Source organism: Capsicum annuum, chromosome 9, assembly GCF_002878395.1.
Source record: "Capsicum annuum cultivar UCD-10X-F1 chromosome 9, UCD10Xv1.1, whole genome shotgun sequence".
Taxonomy (NCBI): Eukaryota; Viridiplantae; Streptophyta; class Magnoliopsida; order Solanales; family Solanaceae; genus Capsicum; species Capsicum annuum.
Genome location: NC_061119.1, coordinates 35,521,806 through 35,537,764, shown reverse-complemented (window position 1 = coordinate 35,537,764; position 15,959 = coordinate 35,521,806).

Sequence of the window (15,959 nt, the reverse complement as noted above, 5' to 3'; positions counted from 1 at the left end):
AATAGTTAGTCTCGTACAATGTCGGAACTTTTCTAAATGTAGAAAGAATTCACGTGACACATGACAACTTGATATACTCATACTACATAAGTACAGTTTATTAAGTTTCTTGTACGGTGAAACATAGCAACATCACTCATCATACACTAACTACAGAGTAGCTAAATTCTAAACAATTAGCTAAAACATTACACAATCACATCATAATACAATTTAATTATTATATTACTTTTTGTCACCATATTGTAGTCTCAGCATCAAACTGAGTTCCCATGTAAGCACGTCGTGTAAACCTTTCTTCAATATGAGGTTTTCCATTTGTGGATTATTCGTACATGAATAAAATCTCCGTGCTTTATTTCCCATAAGAAACTCTATTGGAATTTTGTTTAATGAAATTATAATCATTATATGTTTAATTTAAGTGACCCTGCTGCTCATTATCTTTTTCTTACAGAAATATGCAGCAAAAGGTGTTTTGAAAATTGTCTTTGTGAACATACAATTATTCAATCTCTTTTTTTCCTTTGTATACTTTGATTTCCTATAATTATGCTACCCAAATACTTAATTTTGCTTGTTTTCTACTTATATACAGGTCGCAAGTTTAATCGATATACAATCTTTCTCTCAACTCTATGATGGATACCCCTTTAGAGAATTCACCTTTTTTGGAGAGTTCTGTCTAAGAAGATGACATCGTTTTTCTAGAATTATTTAGCAAAATATTTTGTTATATACTTAGAGATGTTATCTACTTTGGTTGATGGATTGTGAAAACAGTATTGTGACAATATATTTTTGTATGTTGTACTTCTTTTCAAATGTTAATTCATTGTACTGATAACACTATTGATAATTTTATTTATCTGCAATTGATTATCTATGGCAGAAGTTGTATATCGGTTGCCACATTTTTGTCAAAAAACATATTTTTAATTCATCAATTTTAATTAAAAATAATAAAATTACTTCTTTAGGGACCAACATTGCATTGTCCTTACAACACTTTAAGGACTAGATTTTTGGGCGCAAAAGATTTCAAGAATCAGCTAAGCTTGTCATAAAAAATTCAAGGCGGATGTTGATCTGTGTGTTTAAGGACCAGAAAATTGGTCTCTAAATGAATTTTAGGAACCACAATTTTACCAGTCGCAAAAAGGATTTAGATTCCGGTAAAATCTCGTCCCTATTGACCTTTAGCTTCAGAGGCTATAGGGACGGATGGTGACCATATTTTTCCCATTGTTATGGACGTTTAGGGATCGGAAATAAACTTTTAGGAACCATTTTTCTCATCCCTAATGGTCGTTTTTCTTGTAGTGTTTTTCATGTTCTATATTTTCTACCTTATCATCAAGTAAATCCCTCTCAGCAGTAACCTCACACACAAAATCAAGAAAGACATTTGCGAGTTTCTTTGTCTCCTTAAGGGAATAATAATTCAAGTTTTGTTTAATATCAAAAAGAGTTACCTCATTCTCTTCTTCATCGTATGATTTTTCCATGAGAGCAAAAAGAGAGTTGTAGGAGATTTCACTATCTTCACTATCTTTTATAGCTAACATGGAAGCATCTTCAACTTTTTTTATTCATCTTATTCACTTAAGGTATATCCCTAGACGCTAGGGCTTGTTTCACAGCATAATCAATAGAAGGTTTCCTTCTTGACTTCTTGGGGACATGGTCCTTCTATTTTCCTTTATCTCCACCTGATTTTCAAGTACTCTTGATAATCCATTTTGCGCAAACGATAATTTTTTATAAAATGTCTAGGTTTTCCACTGAAAAATGGGGTGGCCTAGTAGTAGATTGTCCTTCCTCCAGATTAGAAGGTGCAACCATGGTTAAGAATTCACTCTAGGTGTTAACCTTTTAGACTGTCCTTTCTTTAATTTCAATTGTTGAAACATGGGGGGTACACCACCACTACGGGACCAGGAACTAGAAGTCAATTATATGGCAATAAACTAACAAGCACACAAAAATGCAGTAAATAAATCAATACAATAATTTACATAGAAACCTCATAGCTCAAGGAAGGAAAAAGCACGACCTGCACTCATAGGCTCTCAAACTCCACTATAATCAAAACACATCTTGATTAGAGATTTCATTAAACTTAACTCTAAGTTCCTCTAATTTGTAATCTCTATTTTTTAAAAGGAACTTTAGGGATTGAACAGCCCTAGGCTTTTCATTAAATTGCAAGAAATGTACATTGAAGGGGGCATAAACCTGACTTCAACTATGGTACAAATTATGAATTGTGATCTAATAGATATGACTATGCATTGTACAGTTATGCAAACTTATGACTTGCTAAAGCCTTCTATCTTGTAACAATCACCTCTCACCTCTATTAATATCACTCTCAAATTGATTAACTCTAACCAAAATAAACTCAGGTAACTCTACCTAATAAATTCAACAGCAAAAGAAAATTTTAATCTTAATCTTTGAGTAAATTGATCACAAGACTCGACTCAAGAGCACCTACACTATATGTACGAAGAGATTTAGAACTTGAGCTTAGAGAGATTTTTTACCACCACCATGAGATTCTTCAATTTGAAAAAACTATGGATGAAACAGCATCCTTATGTATTTATAGTAGTGTAGAATTTTTTGATAGAATTTTGGTTGGACCAAGTGTCCATTCTGGTACACAGTTCACCCGCATAGTTATTGTACTATCGAACAAAACTGTGCAGAGTGTGATAGTTTTATTGGGCAAAGTAGGCGAGGAAACGGGTCCCCTGATATCATTCAGTTACCATAAAAACATGATACAACATGTCTTTTAAAGGCCCCATAATGAATCTTATCTTAAGCATCAAACCCAGCTACCATAATAAATCTTATCTTAAACATCAAACCCAACTAGCATGCATGTCATCCTTGAAATGTTTACTTTGAATGCTAGCTCAAACCCGAAGTGTCCACCCTTGTTTCTCTCCTCCAGCCCTAAACACGATGACAGACACGATCAAGAGATCAGTTACTTTTCTCTCTCTCATCAAGTTCTCCAACGCCAATTTTTTTTATTTATTTAAATTAGGTCATGTTTCCCCATTTAAATCATTTCAATTTGAGCTCACTTTTCCTTCCTTCTCTCTCTAGCTTACTGAATACAATTTTAGATTTCTTTCTCTTTGTTAATCTAGACTTGAACAGTGAATTTTAAGTTATATAGATGGATATCATAAAGTTCTTTTTTAAATAAAACAAAGCATTGTATAGTGTTTGGCATTTTTCTCTTCAAAGTTTTCCTATATGCATTTTTGGTTTCGTGAAAAGAGTTATTCTGAATATTTAAACCTTAAATTTATGTGAAGATTATTTCTTTCTTTGTTGGCATAATTTCTTGATTTTAAAGGGTTTGAATTTCTTTTAAAGGATTATTTGTAGAGTTTTAAAATAAGTATATTGTTTTATTCCTCTATGTCTATGATGTGCTATTAGAGAATTATCAATAGATATCTCAAATTGATTTTTTTTTGTTAATATTACTATAGTCATTGTTGTTGTTGCATTTATCCAGCACATGGAGGATATTAGTAATCATGTATGAAATCAATCCTACATTTTCAGCCATTGATTTCTCATGTGGTCATTGTTTTTATTTCAGAAAATCAATTTCTTTATTAAAAAAGTTTAAATCAATTAGAAGGAAAGGAACTTTCCAAAATAAAAACTATTAATTGAATTATGAGAAGTCAGCTCACGAGTAACAAACTTAATTTTTACCTTGGTAGAAAGAGAGAGAGAAGTCTTTTTCTAACCATTCTCGGTAAAAGATAAAAAATAACAATAATTAAAATGTCCAAAGGGAATAATAAATAGAATATTCTATTGCATTCTTAATAAAATTATATAAAACCATAAAGAAGGCCAACTCTATTTTTCTAACTAATGATTGGTCAATAAATGGTAATCTTATCATTTTGAAAATCATATATATATATAAGACACCAACGGCGACGGCAAACATGAATGGGCAATCAGCCACCGGCAATCCACTACAGCAACAACCCCCTTCCATTTTACTTTCAAATTTCAGTGGGGTTCAGCCCCAACATAATTTTATGGCAGCACTAGGAGGAGGAAAGAAAACAATTCAATTGGAGAACAATCCATACAAACTAACTGATGGAAAGGCAAGAGTAACTTTTTCAAAAGAGGAGGACACGCTGCTTGCAGAAAAGTGTAGAATGATGGTTGTGGGAAAATTTTCCTGCACACGTTCTCAAATTGACCGATTAAGAGATGAATTCAAACAAATTTTTCCATTGAGAGGCATAATCTATGGAAAATGACTTCAAGAGATTCTATAGTCGAATATCTATAGTAATCTGTGGAATGGTCAGAAGGGTACAGAGATGGACAAGAAATCTCAAGGCAGATATAGAGTCAATGTTGGTCCTAGTGTGGGTGACACTGCCCGACTTGCCATGGCACTACCATGACTGAGCGAAAATAGAAAGAATATTGGAACGACTAGGACCATTGATTGCATTAGATAACGCAACAATGGATCGAACTAGGCCAACGATGGCCAAGGCGCATGTAGAGATTGATCTAACTAGTCCTAGAATAAATGAAGTAGAAATAGCGCTGATTGATTATACAGGAGAGCTTGACATTTTCAAGCAGTTGATTGAATATGAAAACATCCCTGATTTTTTCTTCTACTGTAAGATGCAAGGACATTATGATGCAATTTACAAATCGCAACAAGCTAAAAAGGATAATCCTGAATACTTTGGTGTTGTAAAGCTAGTTAGAGTGGCAAAAGAACCAGGGGCAGATGCAGAAGGATGGATTGAAGTGAACAACTCCAAGAGAAAAAAGAAAAAGGGAGTTGCAGGGAGCAATAATAAGGGTGGGAACAATATTAAACACCTTCAAATTCACCAAACGATCAACAAAATGCTGGAATAGAGTAAAAATCAAAGGGCAAAGACACTCAAATGGAGACAACACTCAATCCATAGACAAGTCAAAAAGGTGGCGGGATAGAGATAGTTTAACATGTTGTAAAGAAAATTCCAATAAGGAATGAAGTAAAGGGAAAAAGAAGAAAAATGAGACAAACAATAAGACAAAAATCAAAATGAAGAAAAAAAGGAAGAAGGCGAAGAAAGGCAATGTGGAGGCCCCTGAACACTTAGGGGAGAAAATCTTAAGTATTAAAAAGGGCTAGTGAATGTCCCTGACAAACTACTCAAGAAAACCCCAAAAGGAAAAAGGAAAAAGTTTGAATCTAAAATACCGAATCAGAATCTAGCAGCAATGAGTGAGTCGTTGGATGGGGGGAGGAGTACCGTGTTTGCCACTCTACCTCTTAGCAATGTTGAAATATGAGGTGACAATAGTAGGAAAAGATTGAACACTTCAATGTCTATAGAGGTGCAGGAGATTACTCTGGAGACCTCACCGTCACAGAGCCTTGTCCTGCCACATCTCAAAGTTAATCCAAAGCTCACTAATCATGGTTGGAACTCCAAAACAGTGCCAAAAACACAGTATACAAATATGGATCTCACCATTGAGAAAGATGAAGTATTCAAGTATGATGCTGAGAACTTGCAAAGACCAAAAAAAAATCTTGAATTTTGATGATGACGAGACTAAATTAACAGGAGTGCAAGCTAAGGTGGCATAATGAAACAACCTCTCACCAAGAGGAACTACAAGTTTTGGGGGCATCCAAAAAGAGATATCACTTAAAGGTACAAGAAAGAGAACGATAATCACAAAAGAATCCTTACCTAATGTGTTTAATATTTAACACACTTTCATGGAATATTAGGGGGATGAACTCACAAAATGCATAGGTAAAACTAAAATCTTTACAAAGCCAATTCAACATCCCACTTTTGGCTATTCAAGAAACAATGGTTAGAGCAATAAAAATTCAAAGGTATAGAATGAAGTTGGGCATTCAAAACTGCTTTTGCAACTGCAATACTAAGATATGGTTATTTTGGACGGATGATCTGAATCTACACATTCTAGAAGACAGGAAGCAACAAGTTACTTGCAAATTTCTCACTCAAGCTTGTTCAACTCCAATACACCTCACCATACTATATGTTAAATGTTCTATGGGGCTGTGGAGACTGCTTTAGGAGTACCTAAGGAGATGGGCAAATATAATTCAAGGCCTTTGGGGGTGGTTGGTGACTTTAGTGTCATATTAGAAGCAGATGAAAAATTTGGAGGTAGACCGTATTGGATCGAAAGAAGTTTTGATTTTTAAACCTATATGGATGATTGTGGAATGAGAGATGCGGTCTTTTACGGAAATAGATATACTTGGAGTGATAATAGAGGTTTTCCCATAACAATAAAGAAAAGGCTAGATAGGTTGTTGATCAATGAAGAATGGGCAAATATAATGGGAGATACATTCGTATAACATTTACTGTGAAGAAGAATGTACCACTATTTATCATTGTGAAGAAGAATGTAAATATGGGTCCGAGATACTTAAAATTCTTAGATTTTTGGGTTGAACACAAGGATTTTAAAATTTTTGTCAAAAATGCATGGGAGGAGGAAGTAAATAGTAACTCTATGGGGAGACTACATCAGAAGATAAAGAATACTTATAAAAAATTGAGAGAGTGGTCAAGACAAGCATTTGCCGATATATATGAAGAACTATGGAGACTAGAGCAAAAAATAACAAACTTGGAAAATATTTAGGCAAGAGATGATGTTCCTGATATAAGAGCAGAGGTGAATGAGAAAAAATCAAAATATATTCAGTTCCTCAAACTACAAGACTCAATGCTTTGCCAAAAATCTAAAGCAAACTGGTTGAAAAACGGGGACCAAAACATAGAATATTTTCATAGCGTGATTAAGGGGAGAAGAAAAAACCTCAATATTTAGAAAATACAAGATGAAGATGGGTTATAGAGAGAAGGCAATGACAATATTGCTGAGGCAACAGTTCAATACTTTCAAAAAACATTTGGACATAGGTAGCCATCAAGTGACTGTACAACTTTAGACTGCATTAGTCCAAAGATTACAGAGTAAGAGAATAACATACTCACTGAGGTGCCAAAGTTAGAAGAGGTCAAAGAGAGTGTTTTTTGTATTAATCCAGAGAGTGCACCAGGTCTAAATGGACTCAACGCACTATTTTATCAAGTATGTTGGGATGTGATAGCTCAAGATGTATTTGAAGTCGTCAAAGTATTCTTTAAGGGGGATAATATTCAAAAACAATTCACACATACATGCCTTGTAATGTTGCCAAAGGTAGAATTTCCCCAATACATGACAGATCTTAGGCCAATAAGCCTATGTAATGGTCAACCAAATACCTAATCTAGAAAGCTGGTCAACCTCACTTACTAACCTCTTCTTATCCTCCTCAACATGAGCAGCACTATCCATAGATAGCCTGCAAAGGGCATCTGCCACTATATTGGCCTTGCCCGGATGATACAACATACTCATATCATAATCTTTCAACAACTTGAGCTACCTTTTTTATGAAGATTTAGATTTTTCTGTGAGAACACATACTACAAACTTTATTTTTAGTGAACAGATCTACCTAAACCCCATAAAGGTAATGTCTTCATATCTTCAAAGCAAACACAATAACTGTCAACTCAAGATCATGGGTAGGATAATTCTTTTCATAGGGATTAAGCTATCTAGAGGCATAGGGTATGACCTTACCTCTCTGTATCAACACACAACCAAGACCAGCTCTGGAAGCATCAAAGTAAACTACAAATCCATCTGAACTATCTGGCAAAGTCAATATTGGAGCAAAAGTGAGTCGAGTCTTCAACTCCTGAAAACTCTTCTGACAAAAATCTGACCACTGAAACTTGACTTTTTTTAGAGTTAGTCAAGATATGCGGGATGCAATAGAAGAAAACCATTCAATAAACCATCTGTAATAGCCAGCCAAACCCATAAAACTCCTGGTATTTGATGGAGAGATAGGTCTGGGCTAGATCCTCACTACTTTAGTCTTTTGAGGGTCAACTTTAATACCATCACCAGAAATAATATGGACAAGTAAAGCTACTGATCTTAACCAAAATTCGCACTTACTGAATTTAGTGAGAAACTTATAAGATCTAAGGGTATACAACACGATTCTCAAATGGTCTTCATGATCATTCTCACTATGGGAATAGACAAGAAAATCATCAATGAAGACTATGATGAACATGTCCAAGTACTGCTTGAATACTCTATTCATCAAGTCTATGAAAGCTGCAGAGGTGTTTGTTAGTCCAAAAGATATAACTAATAATTCGAAGTGACTATACTAGGTTCTGAAGGTTGTTTTCAAAATCTCACATTCTCTGACTCTAAGATGATGCTTATCTAATCTGAGGTCTATCTTAGAGAAATAACTAGAACCCTGAAGTTGGTCAAACAAGTCATCAATCCTGGGGAGTGGATACTTATTCTTGACTGTGACTTTGTTCAACTAATGGTAATCGATTCACATTCTAAGAGAACCATCTTTCTTACCCACAAATAAGACAGGTACGCCCCATAAGAAAAAACTGGGTCTGATGAAACCCTTATCTAAGAGATCATTCAACTATTCTTTCAACTTCTTAAACTTAGTTGGAACTATTCTATAGGGTGGAATAAAGATAGGCTGGGTATTTGGAAGGAGATCTATTTCGAAGTCGATTTCCCTTTTGGGAGGAACTCCGCAAAGGTTTGCACAAAACATATCTAGAAATTCCTTACTACTAAAAATGACTCGAGAATAGGAGTCTCAGAACTAGAGTCCATGAATCGAACAAGATGGTATACACACCCCTTAGATATCCTTTTTTTTATCTAACATATGAAATAATCTAACCCCTAAGCGCTGAAGTACTACCCCTCCATTCAATAACTGGTTCATTGGGAAACTAAAACTAAGCTTTATTTCTAAAATAAACTAAGGCATAGCATGAATGGAGCTAATCCATGATGAGAATGACATTGAAATTAGTCATCTCTAGCTCTATAAGATTAAGGTAAGTGACTTTTTGGGATACTTTGATCGGCCATTCCTTTATACCTACCTGGCTACAATAGAGACACCTATAGGAGTAGAAATTGAGGAGTGTTCTGCTAATTTTTTAGGACTAGCGCCGAAGTTGATGGTTATATAAGGAGTCACAAAAGAAAGTGAATCTCTGTGGTCTAATAAAGCATAAACATGAAGATGAAAGACCTATAACATACACGTAACTACATGAGGAGAACTTTCCTAATTCTGTTGGTACTAGAGTGCATACAATCAGTTCAAGCACTGACCACTGGTGGCACTAGTATTAGCACCCTACTAAGTCGGGTGACCTTGTTGAGCTGATAATAGATTGGACTGGCCCTGTTGGTGCAAATCCTTTCCCCTTTGAGTATCTACTTGAAACTTTCTAACCCTGTGGCCTAACTTTCCACACCCAAAACACACATCACTACTAGCCTTACACATACCCTGATGATTCCTGCCATATTTTCGACAAAGTAGATTGGTATGGCCACTGTTCATGCTACTCTTTGACTTAGAGCCTGGTGCTCTATCTCGAGTGTCATTCCTTAACTTTAGCACTGGCTCACTACCTAAAGATGGAGTTTGTGCTGGGAATTTCTGATAAAACTGAGAATGGTTACCACCATCTAACCTGGATTGAGAAAAGTTAAAACTACCTTTCCTAGCCCTCTTGTTCTCTCTTTCTTTCTCCTTAAGCTTTTCTTTATCAATCTGTTGAGCATGAACCATAAGTTCTAATAAATCCATCTCCTTAAAAAAAATTGCAGTCCTAAACTCCTTAACCACACTATCAGATACACCAGATTCAAACTTACTCATTCTAGACCTATTATCAGCCACCATCAAAGGAGTATACCTTGCCAACTTAGTGAACTTAAGTGAGTATTCCTTCATACTTATATTACCTTGCTTCAAATTGATAAACTCCTACACTTTACTTCCCTCAACTCTAATGGAGGAACCTATCTAAAAAGTCATAGAAAACTTCTCCCACTATACAGGCCCTGCCTCAGCACTTCTATCCTTCTTCCACTACTTAAACCAGGTATGAGCTATATCCTGCAACAGATATGCATCCAACTCTACACTCTCACTCGACGTGACCCCCATAATATTTGTCACTTTCTGAACCATATCATGAAACTCTTATGGATCCAAAAAACAAAGGGGGATTCATCCATGTGAAATCCCGAATCCTAACTGCAACTGTATTTGCCACTGGATTGGCTGGGGTAGCATCTCGCTGATTGTTCTAACTAGCAAGTGAATGAGCTAATGTAGTAAAAGAAATTCTGAACTTTATATGAAAGATATGTTCATTCGGGGGATCTTCCTGAACAGGAAGTAGTGCGAGATGATTCCCATTCCTTCTTCCATTGTTTTTTTTTGAGGCATTATTTGTAAATAAAATGAAGGAAGAGTTAGAAAGAGAGTTTAAGTAGAGCTCATGCTTATTCGCATGACATGAATACTGAATGAAGGAAAAATTTTCCTAAAACATCTTGTAGCCTCTTGTCCATAAGTGTGGCATGCTTCAGACCCATGAACAAGACTCTACTCAACGCAGCCTTCAGACTCCCTAGGACCCTTTAAAATTTTGGGCTTAGATACCAAGTTTAGTCACGACCCAAGGCTACCCCCTAGTCGTAACAACGGTGCTTGTGGTTACAAATAACCACAAGCTAACCCATTAGTTGGTGCCCACTATGAGAACTGAAAAAAATATGAACATAATGCATGTACGAAAAATAAACTGAGAAGGCACTGTATATCTGAATAGTGAAGTACGAAATATTGAATATCTAAAACAACTGTAAAGAATTGAAAGTAACTAACTTATTATCTAACTATTTTTTCTGGATTTCTGAAAGCTTATAGACTGACAGGGGAGTTGATGGGATAGACTCCAAAGTAACTATGACTAACTGAATAAAATTAAATACTAAAATAATTGAATAATTATAACATGTCCTCAATGGATGAGGACTCACATCTACGACAGCTGAATTAGGCTAAACTATCTAACTGTGATTGGGAAATTGTCTGTCCAAACCTATGATATAAGACATCATAGCACAAAGAAAGTATACGATCAGTACTTTGAATGTACTGGTATATGAGATAAGGTTAGACTGATATACAAGGGGTACTATGTATATGTAATAAGGACTAACTGCATAGCATGCGATAACTAACATAAATGCATAAAAACTATAACATCTGAGAATACAAGACCAAGCATAAATATGTAGTCAAAAATATGTCTAAAATTTGAATGATTGTAAACTGTATAACTAAATAACTGAAAGTATGTACACTTGGTCAAGAAAACCTAAACTGAGAATACACTGAAGTATTCTACCAAGACTGTGGGAGATATTATCTAACCGATATGCCTCCAATCTGAGCTAATTGGGGTCTAAACTGTAACCACAGTTGGAAGGGTGTTAGTACCGTGCCACGGGTACTAACACTAACTATGCGGATCCACTAATCTGATGTCCCGAAGGACTAGAGAGTCAGTCCTAAACTAGTGGGTGACCACTAAGAGAGTATCAGTCATAAATCGACGGGTGACATCTCAGAATCCTATGCTAGCTATGCAGTTTTGGAACTTAGGGCTGCTACTAAGGACCCAATCCTAACTAATGGGTGAACCCCAATCCCTAGGTTCACTCAATGCTAAATCCTACTCCCAATTGAACTGACACTGGTATTGTACTGAACTAAACTCAATTGAATGTTATTATGTAAATGATAGTGCTAATCATGAATATGAATATCTAAGTATAGTAATAAGATTCATGGATTAACTATCTGAGTACTTGAAAATAAATGAATTCATGTAAAACACATAGGTATCGTGTGTTCATATTCCACCATCACTGAATGGAATTAACATTAATGCCATATGAAAGCTTTAAAACCATAGTAGGGAATTATCGTTTAAAACCCAACACTTAGGCATTTCATCACACACATGAGTCATGAACTTAAGCATGGAAATGGGTAAAGCATACGAGAATAACATGATTACAAGACTAGAATCATAACATAGGGATTTAACGTGATGATTATAACATTTAAAAAATGTAATGGCTAATCCCACTTGAAAAAAAAAACTTATAAACATAACTTGTAATTGAATTAACAAGAGATTCTTGGAGATATTTCAACTTAAAATGAAAAAATCATAATTTAAATCCAAAAAGAGTTTCTTGGGCTCCATGGATGAAAGGAACCCATGGATGAACATCACACGTACCTCACTAGATGAATTTGTGAAGATTTTTGAGAATTTCCTGAGATTTGAAGCTTGAATTCCTTGATTACTTAAGTAAGGGTTAGGGTTTATTCTTGAGGGAAAGGAGGCTTCTTTTGAGAGAATTTGTGATTAGAAAAGAAAATAATTCTCTTTGGGAATTTAAATTTCATGTTATAGACGAGTTGGGTGAAGGGGAAATGATCCAAATTCCCTTAAATGACGAGGAATAAAAGCTAGACAAAAAGAGAAGGGGGCGATGCGTGCTCTAAAGCTCCAGACTGGAGCGGGCGGCGCGAACTCTAGAGAGGTGCACAAAGGGAGCACTGCGCGGGCTCTGGAGCGGTCCACTGGTGGGAGCAAGGCGTGCTTATCCCGGTGCTGCTACTATTTTATTTCTCCAAACTTGCCCTTACGCTCATCCAAAATTCTGAAACTCACTAAAGACGTACTTTTAACTTTCCAGATCATGAATCAACTCAAAAATAGACATTCTGAGGTCGGAAAGGTCAAAAAAATAAAATCATTGAAGTTTAAGGGCCTTAGAAATAACTAAGTCACAACACTTAGGCTAATTTCTAAGCTTTCCCCCCCCCCCCCCCTCCTTATGCATGCAATTGAGATCTGAAATGAGCTAAGACTTTTACGGGGTATTACAGTTTCTATATAAGTAAGAGCAGAAATGAATTTAATATGTCCACAATTTATGATCATAACCTCTAATTAGGCACCATCGGAATAAATAAGCATGTAAGATATCATTAATATCATGTTATCCCCTAACTTAGGTATTTCTATCATGATAAAGACAACCAATGCACAAGTAAGCCCTATATTAGCAAAATATGACCCCACATAGGCATCATATCTAGAATCAAGGTATTTAAATGCACAAATAAGGCCAAGTATGTCACATAAAATACCCACACAAGAAACACACAATATCATATCTCACAAGTCAACAAAAATATAGTGTAAGCTTCACATAGGCGCACAACAATAAGAATATTCTCAAAATATAACCTCATAGACGTTTTCCCCAACTCATAGCATGCTTTACTTATGTATTAACTACCCAGCTTAATCTGAAAGAAGTTAAGCCATAACCAACCTTCAAATAATGAAATCCTAGTTTAAAGTGCTTTAATGCAGAACCTTCCCCTTATGAATGTCCTCAGAATAAACTATAATATTCAAATATAGTATTTATGCATTAAAAGAAAGCTACTGATACCCATATTTAGGTCAAGTCTAAAATGAGTTCAAAAATGAGTTTGAAAATAAAAGAGGGTAAAACCAAAATTTTATTTTAAAACACATTCTTCAAGGTTACAGGAGTCTACAAGAGAAAACTCATGTAACAAAGAGTAAAAAATGAGGTCCAAATCAAAGAAAAACCCTTTTAAAACTTCATAGGGAAAAACCCCAAATATTCATTTTGAAATCATTATTTAAAGTTATTTTTGATGATATAATTGATGAAAAAAATGAGAATAAGTTTTTGGAGCTTACCCAAGCTCAAATGGTGAAGAAATCCCTCAGAATTAGCCAAACCTAAAGCACAAAGGTCTAAAATAGTGAAAAATTATTTAAAAAAGTATATATTGTACTAGCATCGACTACTTAAACAAATGGTCCCTTAAGCGACCACCACCTAAGTAGTTGGGATGTCGCTAAAGTTACTTAGCATCAGTTGTCGGGCTTCACTTAAGCGATCCATATGTCGCTTAGGCGCCCTTCACTAATGCGGCCCTTTAGTCACTTAAGCCACTTCTACTTTAGAAACCAATAGGTTGCTTAGATGGCTGCACCAACTGGTGGTACATCAGCAACTTGAAAAACATGCCAAGTTCCTGATCGGATCCTCGAAATTCCTTCAAAATTTCATAAAACAAATGAACTATGCTCTAGGCTATTTTTGACGTTTCAAGCTCAGTGACGATGTTGAATTTTTGATAAAAAGATTATTTTCATTAGATTGATCGGGATTCCTTCTCACAATTTAACTAATGAAGGATCGAAATACATGATAAAAGTCCCTAATCTGAACCAACCACACTACTAACCTAAACTTTGAATTTTAAGTTTTGTTGGTGTAGTTCAAATTTCCATCCGACACTCGAATGGTCAAATGTTGACCAAAGTCAACTATATGAGTTCTCAAGCCTCTAAAAAATTTACAAACTCACACAAATCGTTCATGATTGCATCAGGAACCATGCCAACCATCCTCAAATTCAAAAATCAATGTGTAGCAACTTCAACAAAGGGAAAATGATCAAAACATATAATATTGGAAACTCACAAATTTAAGTCATTACAGAACCCACTACTAAAACTCTAGTTTATCATCAAAAAAAAAAGACAAAAAAGTACCTAAATCAGAAAAATTTGAGGGTAACTCTTACGTGAGTCAGACTTGACCTCCCAAGTAGCCTCCTTAACAGGATGGTGTCTCTGCTGAATCTTAACTACAGGAATATCTCTAGAACACAACTGTCAAACATCCCTAGCTAAAATAGAGACTAGCTCCTTAACAAAGTCAAACTTCTCATCCAACAGAATCGAGTCCTAATGAAGTGCATGAGACTTACCTAGAATATAGAGCTGAAGCATAGATACATGAGAAATTAGTTGAACAATTGAAACGTCTGGAGGTAAGGCTAACTCATTAACAACCTCCCCAAATGTCTAAAAAATATCAAATGGTCCAATTTATGTTTAGATAAGCTTGTCTGTCTTCCCAAACATCATCACGCCCTTCATGGGAAACACATGCAGAAAGACACGATCACCAATCCAAAAATTCAAGACACAAAATCTATAGGTCTATATAACTCTATTGACCACCCTGGGTTGCCCAAAGCCTATCCTAACTCACCCAAATCTTTTCTAAATACTAACAAGGAATGTCAGTACCAAGAGGTCTAACCTCTGAGGTCTCAAACCAACCAATAGGAAATTAGCAACACCTACCATAGGATGCCTCAAAAGGGGCTATCTTAATACTCAAATGGTATCTATTATTATAAGAAAAATCTATTAAGGTCAAATGTTGATCCTACTGATCCTCGAATTCTATAACACATGCGCAAAGCTTATCCAGCAAACTTAAATAGTCTGCTCCAATTTACTGTCTGTCTAGAGTAAAATTTTATGCTAAGGTCAACCTAAGTACCCAACTCCTCCTTAAATATCTGTTATAAGCTATAAGAAAGCACTAATCCTCTGGCTTAAATAATGGACATGGGTACTCCATAAAGATGAACTAGCTCATAAACATAGATACGGTCCAACATCTCAGCACTCATGGGATATGAATAGGTATAAAATGGGTTGATTTGTTCAACTGACTCAAGATGACCCAAATACTGTCAAAACCACATAAGTACGAGGAAATTCAGTCAAGACGTCCATAGTGATCCACTCCCACCTCTACTCAGGAATGGGTAATCTTGCAAGTAAGGTACAAGATCTCTAATGATCGGCCTTTACCTACTAAAAACACAAGCAACAACCTATAAAACTTTCCACATCTTTATTCATACCACCCCACCAGTAATTCTACTTCAAATTATGATACATCTTGGTCACTTTCCACATCTTTATTCATACCACCCCACCAGTAAATCTACTTCAAATTATGATACATCT